The following is a 17,422-nucleotide window of genomic DNA, read 5'->3' on the forward strand; positions in this document are numbered from 1 at the left end:
TACACTCTCACTGTCCCAGTGACAGCTTTTGTACCTTTTTTTCTGAGAGTGATATGAGAACGCAATGAATTCATCCTAAGTGACAGTAAAGACCTTTTACATTGTTACAAAAGATTTCTATTTCAAATAAATGCTGTTCTTTTGAACTTTCTTTTCATCGAAGAATACTGAAAAAAATATCACAGTTTCCACAAAATGATTAACCAGCACAACCATTATTTAAGAACCAAATCAGCATATTAGAATGATTTCTGAAGAATCATGTGCAACTAAAGACTGGAGTAATGATGCTGAAAATTCAAGTTTGACATCATAATATTACAACATTATTTTAAATTGTAAAATTTCACAATATTACTGTCTTTTTTGTCAAATAATATATTTTTGTTGCAAACAAAACATCTTGTTTGGACGTTCTAAGTTGAAGAATTGTGTTGAAATCCTTGAAAAATAATTTTGGTATCAGAGCGAGCCTACTGTGCGCACACAGTCTGAGAATGTTTACAACAGCCTAATGATATTCATCATTGCATAAACAATGCATTTATGGCCTTGATCTTTTGCGATGTGCATTCTGTAAATTAAATTAGTAACATGAAACATTTAATAGAATATGTTTCTCGCTCCCACTCATTTCTACTGTATATATACACACATAGAAAGTGATGACACACCTATGGCACACAGCTATTTTCTGAAGTCACTGTCTTAAGTGGCAAGAAAATTAATTAGAACACTCAGAGAGAGAAAATAAAACCCTGAAGGGCTTCAGATCCTCCTCAAGTTTCCTCTCTAGAATAGAGTCCTGTTCTATTTGCTCCCTCTCACATTCAGTGTAACCGCTGCAATTAGTATCTGGTCCACTCTGATTACATGCAAGGTAAATGAAGCTTTATTTCCCTGCAGCGCAGTGGACCGCTTGCGTCTGAAGGCCCTGATAGCAGGACGGTCTGCATATGTCACAGAGGACACAAGGTGTCCAGTGTGCCGGAGGGAGTGGGCGGTGGAGTTTTTTTGCCACAGCAGGATGTTGATTATGATCTAGCTAATCTGGGCTGGGTCAGATTGATTAAGCGGAGGGAGGTGGAGGAGGTTAGCCTGGCGCTTCTGATTACAGCGGCAGTGTTAAAGCGTTATAATCATAGAGAGTCAAAGGCAAACAGTCGAGAGGACAATCAGCATTCACAATGTGATTTCTTATAGGATTAGAACCTTGCACTGCAAGACACCCGTAGGCTAGAAGATATTGCAGCGCTGTGTTTTAAACACAACTCGTATATAACCTCTAGATTGTCCTTCTTATAAGTTACTTATTGGAGTTTTTATTTTATTTTTTTATTTCATCACTTCTTTTTCTTTAAAACAGAGAAATTGATTAGACATTTTTGTTTAGCTATGAAAGAATGGCTCCCTTTACACCTGGCTTTATGTTTGACATGCACGGGAGCCCATTGACACACCTGTCCATCATCAACTGATACTCATCGTTTACTGCTATATCAATCATTATGAACACCTAGAAAACCCTTTTGGTCAATATAATCAAAGCATGTTTGTCAAAATCAGATATAACCCTTTTCTTCTTGTCCTCAGCTGTCCCCATAGACACACATGCTGGGTACGAAAGGGCAAGTGGAAGAAAGTGGAGTCCTAAACAATGCATATTGAACTCACTGGCAGTCATGATGGCATGAACCAGATTGGTGTATTGATCAGGGACCTCTGAACTAAATCTGCTTTGGGGTCAGAAGGTGGGTCAAAACAGTTCACTGACTCATTACATCAAGTCAGCACTGAAAAAATGAGTGAAGGGGCAGGAAAGTAGGTGAATGATACTAGTCAAGTAAAGTGCACTGAAATGCATAGTAATCTTTAGTTGTTGTCTTGAGTATTAATTTCAACAAGATAACATAAAAAAAATTTTTTTTGGTGAAACCTAATTTGTCAAGTTGATTTAGAGAAAATAACATTTTTGGTACAGATAAAACCAGTTAATTGAGATGTTACCACATTTTGAAGGTTACCTACAAACAAACAAAAATCCATAACTGGACTTCTGCAATATAATTTTCTATATGAGATAAAATATTCACTGGGAAAAGTTGTGCACTAAAAAAATATTTGCCTAAAAATTGGCTTCCTTGGTAACGTTTAAATGTATTAGTAAAAATCATTTTCAGTTTGATTTAATATCGCTGTACCATCCTATATACTGGTAAAATAGGTTACACTAAATATAAGGGTTAAATAAGGTATAAACATCGGTAACGCTTTATAATAAGTATAGTGTAATAAAGTAATTACAAATAATTAGCAACTATTAGTTTATAGTTGATTAATAGTTTATAAACTGTAGTTATACAGTAAAGACAACATACAAATAGTACAAAATTGAAATTCTGTGGTTAATTACTCACCCTCATGTTGTTCCAAATCCTTAAGACCTTCATTCATCTTCGGAACACAAATTAAGATATTTTTGATGAAATCCGAGAGCTTTCTGAACCAGCCATGGCAGCAATGTCATTGCAACTTTCAAGGCCCAGAAAGGTAAAGACATAATTAAAATAGTCCATGTGAATACAGTGGTTCAACCTGTGTTCCAAAAATGAATGAAGGTCTTACGAGTTTGGAACGAAATTAGGGTGAGTAATTAATGGCAGAAATTTCATTTTTGGGTGAACTAACCCTTTAATTAATGTAATTTCCCCATTTTCCACGACCTAATCTAAAGTGAGAATTATTTACAGGTAATACGTTGTTAACAAAGCATTATCTAACTCTTTACATATGAACTAATTAAACTATAACACTTTGTTAATTACAGTGACAATGTTAATTAAAGTGGTATATTAATGTATTAAGTAGAGTCTATAAATTAACTATTTCAAATGATTTGTAAATACTTTATTACACTATATTTATTATAAAGTGATACTAATAGATCTTTAAGGTAAGAATTGTAGGTTGCCACTTCCTACCAGTGTAGACTGGGACCTAATATCTATACAGTACATCAGAATTTGATTGTGGATTTGATTTTATAGTTAAATGTGTTGTTGTTGTTGTTGTTTTTTTTCTCTACCTATGCTGCCTTGGATTTGTCAATAGACACGAAAAAGTCATTTTAGAGTCTCGGAAAGTTTGTTTCTTGAAAGATAATGAAAACATTTTTATTTAGTATCACGCACAGCAAGACCAAGGACATTTTATTAAGAAAGCAAAGAATGTAATTTCTGATTCTGTGTTATATATTTAAATGACTCATCCAGTAGAGCATGTCTCTGAAATACCAGCTGTGTTATTGTTGATTACTGTTTGCAATATGAATGTTTAAACACCCTGCTGTTTATAACCCGTCTGACTTCTGTTACGCATCATAAGATGGACAGGTTTCTCAGATGGGTTCAGTGACGGTGAGCCATACATTACTTCAGTGCGTGAATCTCCTCAACATAAACATTTAGCTCTGTGTTGGAGGCTCAGTATACAGTCTAAAACAGAAAAACACTCATTTCACTGCAGCTATTTTCTGTCTCTGACTCAAGCTGAGCGCGGTCTCATTGATGGTGTTTATTCAATCGTAGGGTTATTTCAAATAAAGCATTATGTCTTTAAACTTTAAGTACATGCTAAAATGGATTCAAAAAAACTACACCCTTTAACGTCGCCACCACACTGGCAAACAACCTCTTAATCCTCAGAGACTGAGACTTATACCAAACACCTTCATTTCAATAACTGTAGTCTCCACAGTGTCTTCATGTCATGTTGAGTCATTACATACTTGGCAGATGGTACAGTGCCGCTTCCACTGCTGTTTTGCCCGTTTAACGGTACATTGTCACTCGTGGATGTGCCTGTGTGTCGCTGTGTGAATGCCCTCTATAATAGGTTGCCCCCTTTCTCTCTCAGACAGAATCTCATGGGAGGAATTCTGGAACGCTTGTGATGCTGCCGTCTGTATTATTTAGTTCAGTGCTTCACAACTCGTTTTAGCTTCAGAACACAGATTTTACATTGGTCATCATGGAGTAAAACCATGTTTATCATTGCTGAGAGCCCATGTTGTAATGCGATGTAGTTTGGGTCACATTGTCTTTTACCTTGTGTGACTTTGTTCATAGTTTTTGAGGTTGAGTTCATGTCCAAATTGGCATCTGCTTAATCTGACAGCTTCTTCCAAGTTACAGACTAATTTGCGCTAGTGTACTGTGTTTTTACTGGATGCACGTTTTCTTCCTTATACAATCCACCTGTTGAGAACAAATCGGCACCTATGTTTGAGTGTGTATATTAATTTATCTAATACAATAATTCAGATAAATAATGTCATCCGTTAAGACTGATCAGCACAAATACCGTAATGATCTGAAACATGACAACTTGACCTCCAAACAGAGTTCAATCTCAAGCTCTGCTGCTTTTCCTTGGAAAGCCGTGCTCACACTCAAATTAGTCTCCCTGCTCATATGTTTTGTGCTCTTTCAAAGGAAGCATTATGTAGGGTTACTTAGCGTAGTCATAGAGTCTCACATTTGTTTCTGCTCATACAGTCATAGTAATGGCTCTGTTCATCAATACTGACAAAGGGGATTGTGGGAGCTTGAGTGAATGGGGAGAGCTGCTGTTTCAGAGGCATTTGGGGTATTTGAATCCACTAAATAATACTGCCACTCTCCATCATTGTCATTAATGAGAGAGCTGTGAAAGGAGCCATTTATTATGCTTCAGAGCGCTTGTCTTATTGGTTTTGTAATGCCATAAGACCAACAAATGACTCTCCCCTTCACTCACTCACTTTTTCTCTTTCGTTGCACTCTCTCTTTCTCTCAGACTATAGCACACCGTCTACACCAACACACATCTGTCATTTTGACAGCCCCAGTGTTTTGGGGCTACAGTGTCCTCCACTTTCCCCACCCTTTTCCTATATTAAAGAGTGTTATTGTTTGAGCAAAGCCGTTTGGAGAGACGAGAGAGAGAGTCCTGCCACTCTCCTCAAACTGGAGATGAATCTCCTGAGGGGTCGCTGTCAAGAGCTACAGGAGAAGGGGAAAAATCAGACTGAAGCACATAGAGGATCTCTGAGCTGTTTAAAAAAGTCAAATAGCCATTTATAAATTCAATGTGTCTGGCTTCTAGTGTTCATCTGCTTTCAGTTATTTTTAGATGTACAAAACAGCTCGTTATGCTGCTTGATATTGCAATCTAGCATTTTTTGCCATATTTTATTGTATTGTCTTAAATACTTTTACAGCTTACTATACTATGTTATTCTTTTTGTTATTTGCCTATAGCGGCTAAAGAATTGGAAATCTCGCACATTCATACAAAACGGCTTACTTCTATTTTGAAAAATAAGGTGGGTAGTACACAAAATATCAGACTGGAGTATCAGAAATATCAAAATCAAAATATCAGATATGTGCTGTTTTGAACATATTACATCTAATCATTCTGTAGTTGACTGATTTTGTGTGTGTTCCAGTTTGGCCAGCACAACATAAATGATTGAATTGTTTAATTTTTTTAAATAATTTTTTTAAAAACATTTTAACACTGTCATCATAAAACGGAATTGACAAAAATATATATATACATGTACGTTTTCACACAGGTTTCCTGAAAGTCTCCCTTGTACTGTCAGATAAACAAATAGTCCAACCCCAAACTCACTCCATTTGTTAAGCCGATGCTGATGTATTAGGCTGGTTGGGATGCTTAAAATAAGAGCAATGTTTTGATGGTGCTACAGTGTTTACACTTTTTTGGGGGAACTCAGTCTACACATAGATTTCTTATAGAGGCTTCTGCAATTAAGCTATGATAGGAAAACGCACTGCCACCTTTCAGTGAAAGCACAAGATGACCTCTGAATAAAGTACCGAAAGTGACAACAAACAAGAATTATCATATATAAAAGCAGCAATCAGTTAAACTGTAAACAGTAAGGGACCGTTCGGTATTTATGGAAGGGGCCACCGGAGGAAAATAGGGGAGGGTCATGTCTTTTTATTCTTTGTTGAGGGGAGGGTCATCCAACTTTTTTTAGTCTAGGGGGAGGGTCACCCAACTTTTATATTAATTAAAACAGCAACATTTCAAAGTGGCTTGTTTGGTGCTATTTTGTTCCATTTATCTCCATGTTGATCTCGCGTTGTCAGCCCCCCTTCGATATCAGATGGGTCTGACCCAACAAAAATCCAGTTTGGCGCTGTTTGACAGTGCGCACTTCAGTTCGCGCTTAGAAAAAGTGCATCATGTCAGAACAGAATGCCAAAGAAATGTTTACCCGGCAAAGCTTTAAAGCACGAGCATGAACTTTTGTTAAGTGCACAGTGTCATCGCTGTAGGGCGATACTGCATATTTTAGTTTCCATTCTTATTTTGTTTCCACGATGTGTAAGATGTAGGGCTACCACCAGCCGCGGCGCTACCATTGGACCCGGGTGGGCATTTAGGTCCGGGCCCACCCATTTTCTATAGCCTATGGTTTTGTACGTTTCTTCATTCGGATCTATTTGCGATGATCGATCCAAATTCTAAACAAACAGTTTACATGCTTCGTCCTTGTTACATTATTCATTAAGATAATAATTAATAAATGCACGCATAATTATCAGTGAACTTGATAAATGTTGGAGATATGTTTTACATGCATGCACAAACAAATGCATTTCAACTTGTGTGTGCAAAATTCAGAATAAAATGAATGTGCAGCAATTTGTACAAATACAGAGTCTGTAGGCCTACTGTGTTGTTACCATTAAATAAGCTCATTTAGTTCCATTTTTGTTAAAATATAATAATGTTATTTTTTCATCTATGTTGATTATGAAAAGTGAACCGCACACACGAGTAGCCTATACGCAATATCGAGAGACATGGAGCGGGTCAGACATGATTTTGACCACTTAATTAAGTTTTGTTTTGCAGAAAACGATTTTTTAAGTGAATTTCGTTTTGTATAAATTGTAGCCTATCTTAATTTTAATATTTTTTTTTTATCAACCAATTGCCAAATACCAAATATAGCAGACAACAGAATCATAGAGGCGCCCGCGTGGTCACTTGCACTGCTCGTAAACAGGAGCGCATCTCATCCTAACTTAACGAAACTCAGCATATGCCTCACATAGCCTACATGAAATATATCTTAAGAAAGCTTGAAATGTCTTTTTAACCATTTAAAACGAAAAGAAATAGGCTACTCTCTGGTTATGTAGTAATGATGTGCATTTCTCTCTATAGGCGTGTTCACTACTACGGAGATGGCGATCGTCAACTTCATCTTTACAGCTGTTGTTGCTGTTAATAAACTAAAAATAATAGGCTTATAATTTTATTAAACAATAAATTAAATGAAATTTTTATTGTATTAAAAAAGCAATAAAAAAATCCTGTTTAATATTGTGTGTGTGTGTGTGTGTGTGTGTGTGTGTGTGTGTGTGTGTGTGTGTGTGTGTGTGTGTGTGTGTGTGTGTGTGTGTGTGTGTCGAAAAATTTGTCCGCAGCTGCTCAAAAAAAAAAAAAAAAAAAAAAACCCGGTCAAAAACCCCACTGTCAGTGTTTTGTAAGGAACAGGCAAATATGTTCAATATAGCAGGAGACATTTTAATTGTTTACTAATAAAACAGTTATTTTTATGTCAGTGTCGGCTAGACAGATGAAGTTGACGACTCGCGATCTACGCAGCGCTACCACATCTTTAAATCACTATTAGTACACTGCAAAATTTTTCGTTGTGAATTTACAATAAATAATTGGATAAATTTTGCATGACTTTCACAGTAAGGATTACAGCAATATACTGTGAAATATACTCACAGCAATTTACTGTAATTTTATATCTGTGATATTACAATGCATTGTTGTAAAAGCACAACTGTATACTGTAAATTCACAGCTTCAATGACAAAGCAATTACTGTGATATTACAGTACATTACTGGGGAATTACAATCTTTTGCTGTACATTGTTACAAGGCCCTGTACTTTTACAGTGTGTACTTTGAAAGTAATGTACAAGTTGACAATAATATACTGTGAATTTACAATCATTGTACAATTAACCCCCTCCCCCCAACAAACAACTCTGAGGTAAAGTCAATGTTAGCCCAATGGCATATTTATTAACAAATACATATTTTTCAATGTACAGCAGATGCCAAGAACTTCAAGAGTTCAAGAAATTCAACTTTCTAGTCATAAAAGTCAGAAAATGCAGAGAAATTGTGCAAACTTGCAATTCAACTAGCTGTGTCACAATAACAGTAATGGACAGGATGGGAATGAGGCCTTCATGGCAAGATAAGAGAGCGATGAAGGAATGTCGTAAAGGGGTCAGGTGCTCCTCTCAGTCTCAAACATTATAATGAGTCCACACGCAACAGCATTGTGTAAAAATCTTGTAGTGCAAAGTTGTCTTGAAAAATTACAAAAAGAACAAGGCTACTCAAAACTGAGCCTGACAACTACCGCTGCAAAAAAAAACTATGATGCCCACTCAAAGTCAATAAGTTTCCTCAAAAGGGTGCTCACATGAGGGTTCATTGTTGTCCGCTTCTTGGTCTTTGAGCCTCTTTCAGGATTGATGCCCAGGAAGCACCTGTTAATAAGCAAAGATAGTTTCAGTTTCAAATAGACTTACAGTATGTATTGCAGACAGCATTTATCAAGGTGTGCTTTTTGCTGTGCTTTTTCCCCACATCAAACCCTAATAGATTTATAATCCAAACTTGTTAGATCGTACTCTCACCATAATTTTTTTTTAGGCATTTTTAGCCAAGGTGCCTCAGGTTAGGTTTGCCTGAGGCAAATAGGGTTGATTTTCTACTATGAGAGGCCATATCAACGTGTGCCGCCACTGAAATGCATCTTCACGCAATTGGCCAGTTGGTAAATTAAAACCAAACCCTGTTGAAAGTATGACAAACATATCCTTTTCAATAAAGGGCCTGAGAGCATTTTGTTCTGCTTCGAAAGAAAATTTCATCTACTTCATTCAATACATTCGCATTTCGCAATAGACGTTTCAAAATCATCATCACATAGCCTGCCCCAAAACAAAATAAATAGCTGTGATTGGACCAGCAGGTATTTGTCAGCATAACATGTGTAGAAACCCAGACTGATCTGCAGAGCGAAATTGAATGAGTTCGCGAGATCAGGGTGGTCTCACCAGGCTAGCCTCAGGCCCCGTCCACACTACTGCGTTTTAGTTTAGAAACGGAGAATTAAAACGAATACGATCGCCGTCCACACCAGCGTTTTAGCTGCATATTAGAATTGATCTCCGTCCACATTAAAACGACTGAAAACGCGTATCACGTGACCATTCACCAACACTGGGCATGCGCGTGCCGGTGTAAACCTAGAGACTTTCAAACATAGACTGTAAAAAAATGCTTTCAAACATCAAAATGTCATTTATTAATATGTATTTGTGTCAAAATGACATATAAACATGTTTTCCTATTCTATTTTTCTTGGAAACGCTTCCAACACGCTTGCGTGTCGCATGAAAAATAGGTGTCGGTTCTATATAGCATGTAGTGCTATGCGTTTACTGCGCGAGCCGCACCTGAGACGCTTCCAAGAGGCAGTTTCTTCTTCTTCTTACTGTAAGAAACTGTTCCAGCGGGTGGAGTTTACTGGTACTGAATATTACCTGTGTATACTCCATGACTGATGACACCCAATCATAGAGCCGAGCGCGAGCCTCTGCGTCATCGTTTCTAAAGTCCTCCGTTTTGACCCGTCCACACTAAAACGCCCTCCGGAGTTTCAAAAACGAAAAACGGGTCGGCAGCGTTTCTAAACTTCTCCATTTTGGGTCTCCGTTTTTGCCGTTTTAGTGTAGACGGGAGGTGTAAACGTAGCAAAAGGTCTCCGTTTTTAAACAAAAACACGGTAGTGTGGACGGGGCCTCAGGTACCTCGTTTGTCAGCATTTTAGACCTCAAGACAATCATTGAGTTGGAAGCCTGTACTATAATGTGAATTACAAGATTAAATGTGATCTTTATAAAATACCTTTGAATGAACTCCAGCGTTGACGATCCAGCGGCAGGATACTCAAGGTTGAAGACGTAATAGCTGCTGAAGAAAGCAGCTACTCCGTGTAAAAAGAAAGGGTGTGGGCCCATCACGACATGTCCCTCGATGGATATAAGCCATCCAGAGGGCTTCATCATGTCACCTGAAATGAACAGATACAGCATTATGTGTTATGAGCACTTTGCGATCTGCTTAAGATACAAATGGCTATACAAATGTAATTATTATTATTATTATAATTATTATTACTTATTGTGGTCTTGTAGATTTCTAGAATGAAAACAAAATAATGAGTTAGAAATGTCGATACTAGATCAAAGTAACATTACCTTGAATGATCAAGCAGGGGCTGCTGGGGAGTTCTGCAGTATTGACCAGTGGCACATGGCTGTAACATAGTTAACACACAATAGCATGGATTTAGGATAAAGGATAAATATTGTTCATTGGTCAGAGGTAGTAAATCATGCAAGGTAAATGTTGATAATGTAATCACTCATTTTGCATTTTAAATATTTGAATAAAAAATCTTACATCAACTTCAAGCATCAAACTCTCTCTGATGACCTGAAAAGAAAAGAAAAAGGAGAAATTACACAAATGCAACCAAAAATAAGAATTTCAGTTTGAATGCAGATTATGATCATTGATCATTGTAATTTAATTTTAGCCGTATGTCAAAAATGATAGTGGTATATATATATAGTGTTTTTTTTTCTGTAGCACTTTGAGATTGCTCACTCAATGTAACGTGCATTTACAACTTTTACAATTATTATTCATTCATATCAGGACAAGTGGGAAACCCTAATGTTAAAACCCTCCCGTTGTCGAACACGACATGAGACTAAAGGGGGTCGCACACCGGATGCGCAGCTCGGCGCCGCGCCGCGCCACGTCTTTTAAATTCGAACACATTATTCTCTATGAGAGTACACACACCGGCGGCGCCTTTCGGCGTCTGTCCGCGACGCCCAGCAACGGCTCAGGACCGTGTTCAAAATCCTGCCGCGCCACAGAGCGCCATTTACATGGTTTTATATAAAATTTACATTTATAGAGATGTATATCTTCCTCTTACATTCTCATAGAGAATAATGTGTTCGAATTTAAAAGACGTGGCGGTGGCGCGGCGCGGCGCCGAGCTGCGCATCCGGCGTGCGACCCCCTTAACAGTTAGCTCAATCATGTTGTAACTAGGATATCCGCTGAAAAAAATATTTTTTCATGGACCGTTTGAATCACTAAGTTATTAAAGTTAAACAGCTAACGGTTAGCCCTGCTAATCTATGATAACCTTGACTAATTACAGAAATGTGCACACATAAATAGTAATGTTTGTCCCATCATTGGTTTTTATAAACTTTACAAACACCAGATTTGTCTAAACGGTGATAGTGACATGAAAAATTATAGCGAAACTCTCTTCATTAGCTACTAACATTACTACTATTAGCAAATGCTGTGAGAGAACTTTCAACAATTCCGGGCACTTGCTAACAAAATGTGAACTGTGTCATGCGATAAACGTTTATTTGAAAGTAAATATTATCATCATATTAAAATAACATGGGTGTAAGTGCTGCAAACATGTATGCTACTCACCTTCTCCATTCAGCCCGGAAATTCAGAAGAGGGACACGACCGCGCCTTTTCAGTTCAAATTCAAAACAGTTCGGTTATGTCATGTGACTTTCCAGGGCATAATTTCAATACAATATTTCACTGTAATAATACTGTTTAATGCTGTGAAATTCTTTTTTTTTTCCACTGTGTTGCTGTGATATTACAGACCTTGTTGTGATATAACAGCAGGTTTTAGATTGCAATATTTTACTGTAAAATAAGAGTTAAATGCTGTAAAATCCAAGGACACTGTAGTTTTTACAGGTATTCATTGGGATATTACAGGGAAACTTAATTACAACAAGTTACTGTAAAATAATACTGTTAATTATTGTGAATTGCTGGTAATTTTTAACAGTGTAGGCTATTATTTAAGTTAACATAAAATACATAGACCTACACCACAAAAACTAGTTGAGGATAAATTCGTTAAAATTGGGCGATTCCAGTGAATGGACGTGACATTTGCAGTCAAAACTTAAAATAAAAATTCTCAGAAAATGCATTTATTTGAAACGTCTGAAAGGAGTCAAGACATTAGAAAAATATCAGTCTACACATGCGTTTTATATTTAATATGAGGGAAATACACATGTGACGTGACACAAAAAAATCTTTAACTTTTAGGTGGCAAAATATTTTTTAGTAGGCTAATTCTATAAATTACACTGCAAACCAAGATATATATACCCACCGGATGAATAAAGATCGGCCTCCACAGAAAATTACATTTTATATTATTTTTATTTTATTTTTCGTGTTTGCATTTATGTAAAAAAAATAAAAATAAATGTTACGGACGTGACAGTTCTCCATTACGCACGCACATGACTGCTCTGAAGCGACTTTAAAAATGGCACAGAGACCTCAAACAGAAAGTACAAAGCCTTTCTTTAAAGTGAATTTCGTTTTTTTTATTAATTTTATCTTAATTTTAATCAATGTTTCATCTGGATTTAATAAATAAGAAGTAGTCTAAATATAGTAGAAAATAGATAATCATGACACGGAGGCGCGGGCGAGTGAACTGGACTCTTGTCTCATAAATGAACCGAAACTCAGCGTAAGGTAGGCTATTTGCCTCATAGACCTGAGAAATATATAGAAAGCTTGAAATGTCTGCGTTTAAACATGCAGAACAATTCAAAACGAAGGAAAACAGACTGCTTTCTGCTTATGAAATCTCTCTGGCGCGTTCTGAGAAGATCGCGACGCATCGTCAACTTCATCTTTGCAGTCGACACAGAAAACACTTGTTTATTAAAAACAATTAAAATTTCTAGCAATATATGACATATTAATAATCATTACTTTTGCCGGTTCTTTGTGACAGCTTTTAGATGCTTTATTCGCAACGCCACCCACATGTTGAACGAGTCACACCGCATCAGCACCGAAAACATGATTTTTTTTAAAATCTAAAATAAAAAAATCGTGATACGAACCGAATCGTAGGTTTGGTCTATCGTTACAGCCAGATGAGAAAGCAAGAGTTTATGGTTTAAAAAACAAACAAACAATGGCTATCTGAACATCTTTGCCAAGCGCAAACCAGTACAGAACAATAAATTATCGGGGAGGGTCATGCCTTTTTTCACAATCATTTTGGAGGGTCATAGAAAAAATTATTGCTGGCGAAGGGAGGGTCATGTCTTTTTTGACAACAGATCTCAAAACTCCTCCGGTGGCTCCTTAAATAAATAACGAACAGTCCCTAACACTGTAATCTGCATGATTTATTCATGTTGCGGTGCTTTGCTGGAAAACATCTGTTGAATGTTGTCTACGCATCAAATAGCCTTAATTTTATATATTTAGTATTGGTCTGGTCAAGTTATGATATCATGTATCATGGTTGGAAAAATGCACACATTATTTCTAAGTGCCTAAAGTGTACATGTAACCACAAACCACAACCACGTCCAAACTTTATTTAAATTACAAATTAAATATAGCAATAATATGTAATAATGTGATAAAAGCACCAAATCTATCAGAAACAGATTTTAAAAATGTTTCTGACATATCTTGACTTGCATTTACTTTGCAAAGATTGTCTGGAACCAGGGGTTTTTCGCCTCTCATTTGCGAGTTCAGCACTTCCCAATTTTTGTGATGCTCTTACTACTTGTCAATCCCACAATCCCCAGTGCAATCCTGCCACTCAACCCCCATAAAGAATGAATTGGAATTGCTCGCTGTTGCTCACTGCATGCCAATGGACGTGTATGGTTTAAAAGAAACTACATATCATATTGCAGTGGTTCTGTGGACATTTTCATGTAATTACACTTTTTACACTGACATGGTCCATTTTCATGGTCTCGCCTGGGGCCCCACAGGCCGGCCATGTTTACTTTTCCTTGTATGTAAATATTTGTGTCACTGTTTCCAGTGTGTATTATCCCAGCATCAGTCAGTAGAGCTTTTACTGTTCCTGTGGTTTATTTCACTGCAGAATAAGCACAGACAAAGTGATTTGTGTTTATAATCCCCTCAAACCCAGAGGTTCCTCTGCCTTTAATCTTCAGGACACTCTAAGATCCTCTAAGTGGGTCTGAAATGAAACCCATATATACGTCATTGCTGAATTTAGCATACTGATCTCTGAGAAAATGTCAAGTTAGTTTTATCTGTATCAGAAGCATGGCTGTAGATAAATAATTATGTCAGTATTTTGAATGGAGAACATTTAATCTGTTCTTGAACCTGTAGGCCGCCATATAGTGACTTAAATATACTGTCGTTTGACCACAACAATCCAGCACTTGTAATATCCCTATTACATGTCAGGCTCGATATCCCTTTTACATTGCAGACTCAACGCAACATCCGTTTAATTATGGATTTTGTTAGAAGCTCTGGTTTTGCAAAAGTTGCTTTGATTAAGTAAACTCTTAAAGATAAATAGCTTGTTTCATTCTCCATTTCAGTTGCACTGTAAAAAGAAAACATGCAGTTGTAACCTTAAAGAGCTATATCTGTCTGATTTGATTCAGTCATCAGGGTTCCCACGGGTTCTTGAAATCCTTGAAAGTTTGTGAATCTGAAAAGAACAAAATTCAAGGCCCTGGAAAGGTTTTGAAATAAACATATGTAATCTTCTTCGTCAGTGTGCTCCCCCAAATGTCTCCACGTTGTGTTTATGTGATGGATGAATGAGGACACCAAGATCGTGGTTGTCACAGCAGTGAAGCTTTAATTTATTGGGCTCTTTATCTGCATCAGCCACTATGCAGCACACAGCAACATATTTCCATAAGGAAATAGAACTGTTAGTTACCAATAATAAAAATAACAATGCATACAAAATTATAAAAGAAATAATATAGTTTTAGCTGCAGTAATATTAACTTCAAATCATGGGGGTTCTCAAACACTGGAAAAGTAACTTTCAGCATATGACAAATAAAGTTAAATGTCAGATGCATCCAAAATACAAAGAAATAAAACCCCAAAATAGCTGCACATATATGTTAGTAAACATCTTTAACAGCAATATATTTCTTCAAATAACATAGATGGCCAAAATAATTAAAGAAATTAAATAATTAATCAGATAACAGTGAAAACCCCATAGACAGTAAATAAACTGGACACAGCGACCCCCATAGGTTTCAACGGAGAAAAGTGAAGTCAATTAGAAGCTCTCACTTCCTGATGGTCGAGCGTACTGCGCAGACTCAAACTGAGCTTGACGACGTAGATGTGACGTGAGCAACCCGTCTGTCTTCTAGTAGCTGTGCCAAGAGAAATCTGAATCATTCCCTTCCGAAACTTGCAGAGACGGAGAGTGTGAGTAGGAGGTGTCCATGAGCTAGGAGCAGGAGCAACTTTTGCTAAGTATTCTGATTAATTACTTTGTCATTTTGCCTCCACGTCCCCCCGATTGCGCGCGAGCTTCTCCTCCTGTCCATACGGTAATTTCTCTACTGTGCGACAGAGAGTCGCGTGGTTATGACGCAATCGTTAGCCTATTTTTACAAAAACTGCATCTATGGGGCCATAACGTAAGATACAAGGTAATGGAGCCTTTTATACATTTTCGTGTTTCTTTAGAAATAAATAATGGACAAATGGAGTCTTTAAACGCCTCAGATGTAAAGTTATTCGCTGTCAAAGTGACGCCAAAATGAATGGGAGTCAATGGAATGCTAACAGCAGGTGGGGGTCCGCTAATCAATGGCGGCGCCCGGGGAAGCTTCAATGTTTTCCGAAACACTGCCCCCCTGGAAAACCCTCCTTACCTTTCCACAAGGAAATAGAACTGAATTAAACAACAGCTCCACCCATGTAAGGGCTCACTCACACAGTGAAACACTCATGGAACACAGCTCCCCCCTAAGGCTGGGAGAAACATTTTACACCTTCCCTACATATAGATACAGGTCCTTTAAAGTGCTTGAATTTATTTTGTGCAAGAAGTTTTCTGGAAAAAAAATCCATATTATTCTCTCCGGTCCGCTAATGTTTTATTTCACCCACACTTCGTGGCCTATGCAGTATGCATACTAATGTAGCTTGTTTGATTTCTGTTAGTTACGCGCATTTACGAGTTACGTTAAGTGTTTCCCACGTGAGGTACCTTTGTACGTTGCCATGACGTACTCCTTCAGTATTATCAGCAGCAGCTGTTAGACTTCCGTTTCGCTAGCCGGTAAGAATCCATTTTGTGGTATAGCACGCACAAAACACTATTAAACACCGTGATGGTTAATATTTATTGCACCTACGGTGTATAGTTGAAGATGAAAAATATTCCAAGCACAATGTTCTCTCACTATTCCTGATGGTCTTGCGGCTGTCAGAGCAGAAACGAAAACGGCCGCTCTCTGTATTTTTCTGTCATCTCCAGTCGTGCTTGTGTGTAAATAAGCTTTTTTCGTCCATTAGATCAAAAGATCTGAAAAAAGGAATAACAGGAAAAAATTTGATTTTAAAATATATTGAAATAGAAAACAGTGCTTTTGAATTGTAATAATACTCGCAATATCTTTAGTTTACTGTATTTTGAATTAAATAAATGCAGCATTGGTGAGCATAAGGGTCTTCTTTCAAAAACATAAAAAAAAATCTTACCATCTCCAAACTTTTGAGCAGTGCTGTACCTTATTGTGCAACCTGAGATTGAGATGAGATTTGTCTTTTAGGGTGGCCTAAAAGAGCTTATGGTGTGCTTTTATCCATCTTAACACTCTTGGGACATTTTCCCTGGAGCAGCCTCCTGAGTGTCTTTATTTAGGGCTGTGTTCATGCAAGAGAAAGCAATGTAAGAAAGAATGAGTGAAATATAGATGGGAAGTAATATTCCTGAGGGATAATGCATTGGATAATTCACCATTTTCAGATAAGGCTGATGAGCAGTGCCCTCCCTTTAGAGACTCTCTGAGTCTCAACTATGCTACCATATTAATTAGAATATGAATTATACTGCTTATCTGATGCCTCGCGATGATTTGTACTCAAGGTCTCTTTGCCAGTTGTGAGGCTAATGTCAAATAATATTAAACAACTGTTTTCAGCCTGCTGTTTTCTCCTCATTTACTTAAGAGAGAAAGAATGCCCTCTTTCCAACAGCCTCTGCCGTGTTCAAGAGCAGATCTGTATGATTGGCTCAGATGGACACTTTATTCATTCACAGTAACTGTCAGAGCAGAATGAGAGGCATCCATCATGCGCAAGTCAACTCTTTCTCTTGCTCATTTCATTCAGTAGCAGAGTTATATTATAGTGTGT

General features: G+C 37.3%; 1 protein-coding gene and 1 long non-coding RNA gene across 2 annotated transcripts in view; one reads left to right on the forward strand and one right to left on the reverse strand.

Annotated features, from left to right (window-relative positions):
• fam189a1 (family with sequence similarity 189 member A1) overlaps positions 1-17,422 on the forward strand; it is a 104,463-nt gene that overhangs the window by 58,732 nt on the left and 28,309 nt on the right. The window lies entirely within an intron of this gene.
• On the reverse strand, positions 8,109-11,712 carry LOC311288147. Its single transcript, XR_014626891.1, has 5 exons — positions 11,666-11,712; positions 10,595-10,627; positions 10,390-10,448; positions 10,037-10,202; positions 8,109-8,610 (listed from the first exon to the last, which is right to left on the reverse strand). It is a non-coding gene; the product is annotated as an uncharacterized lncRNA (long non-coding RNA).

The sequence above is a fragment of the Rutilus rutilus genome (assembly GCF_951802725.1).
Source record: "Rutilus rutilus genome assembly, chromosome: 3".
NCBI lineage: Eukaryota > Metazoa > Chordata > Actinopteri > Cypriniformes > Leuciscidae > Rutilus > Rutilus rutilus.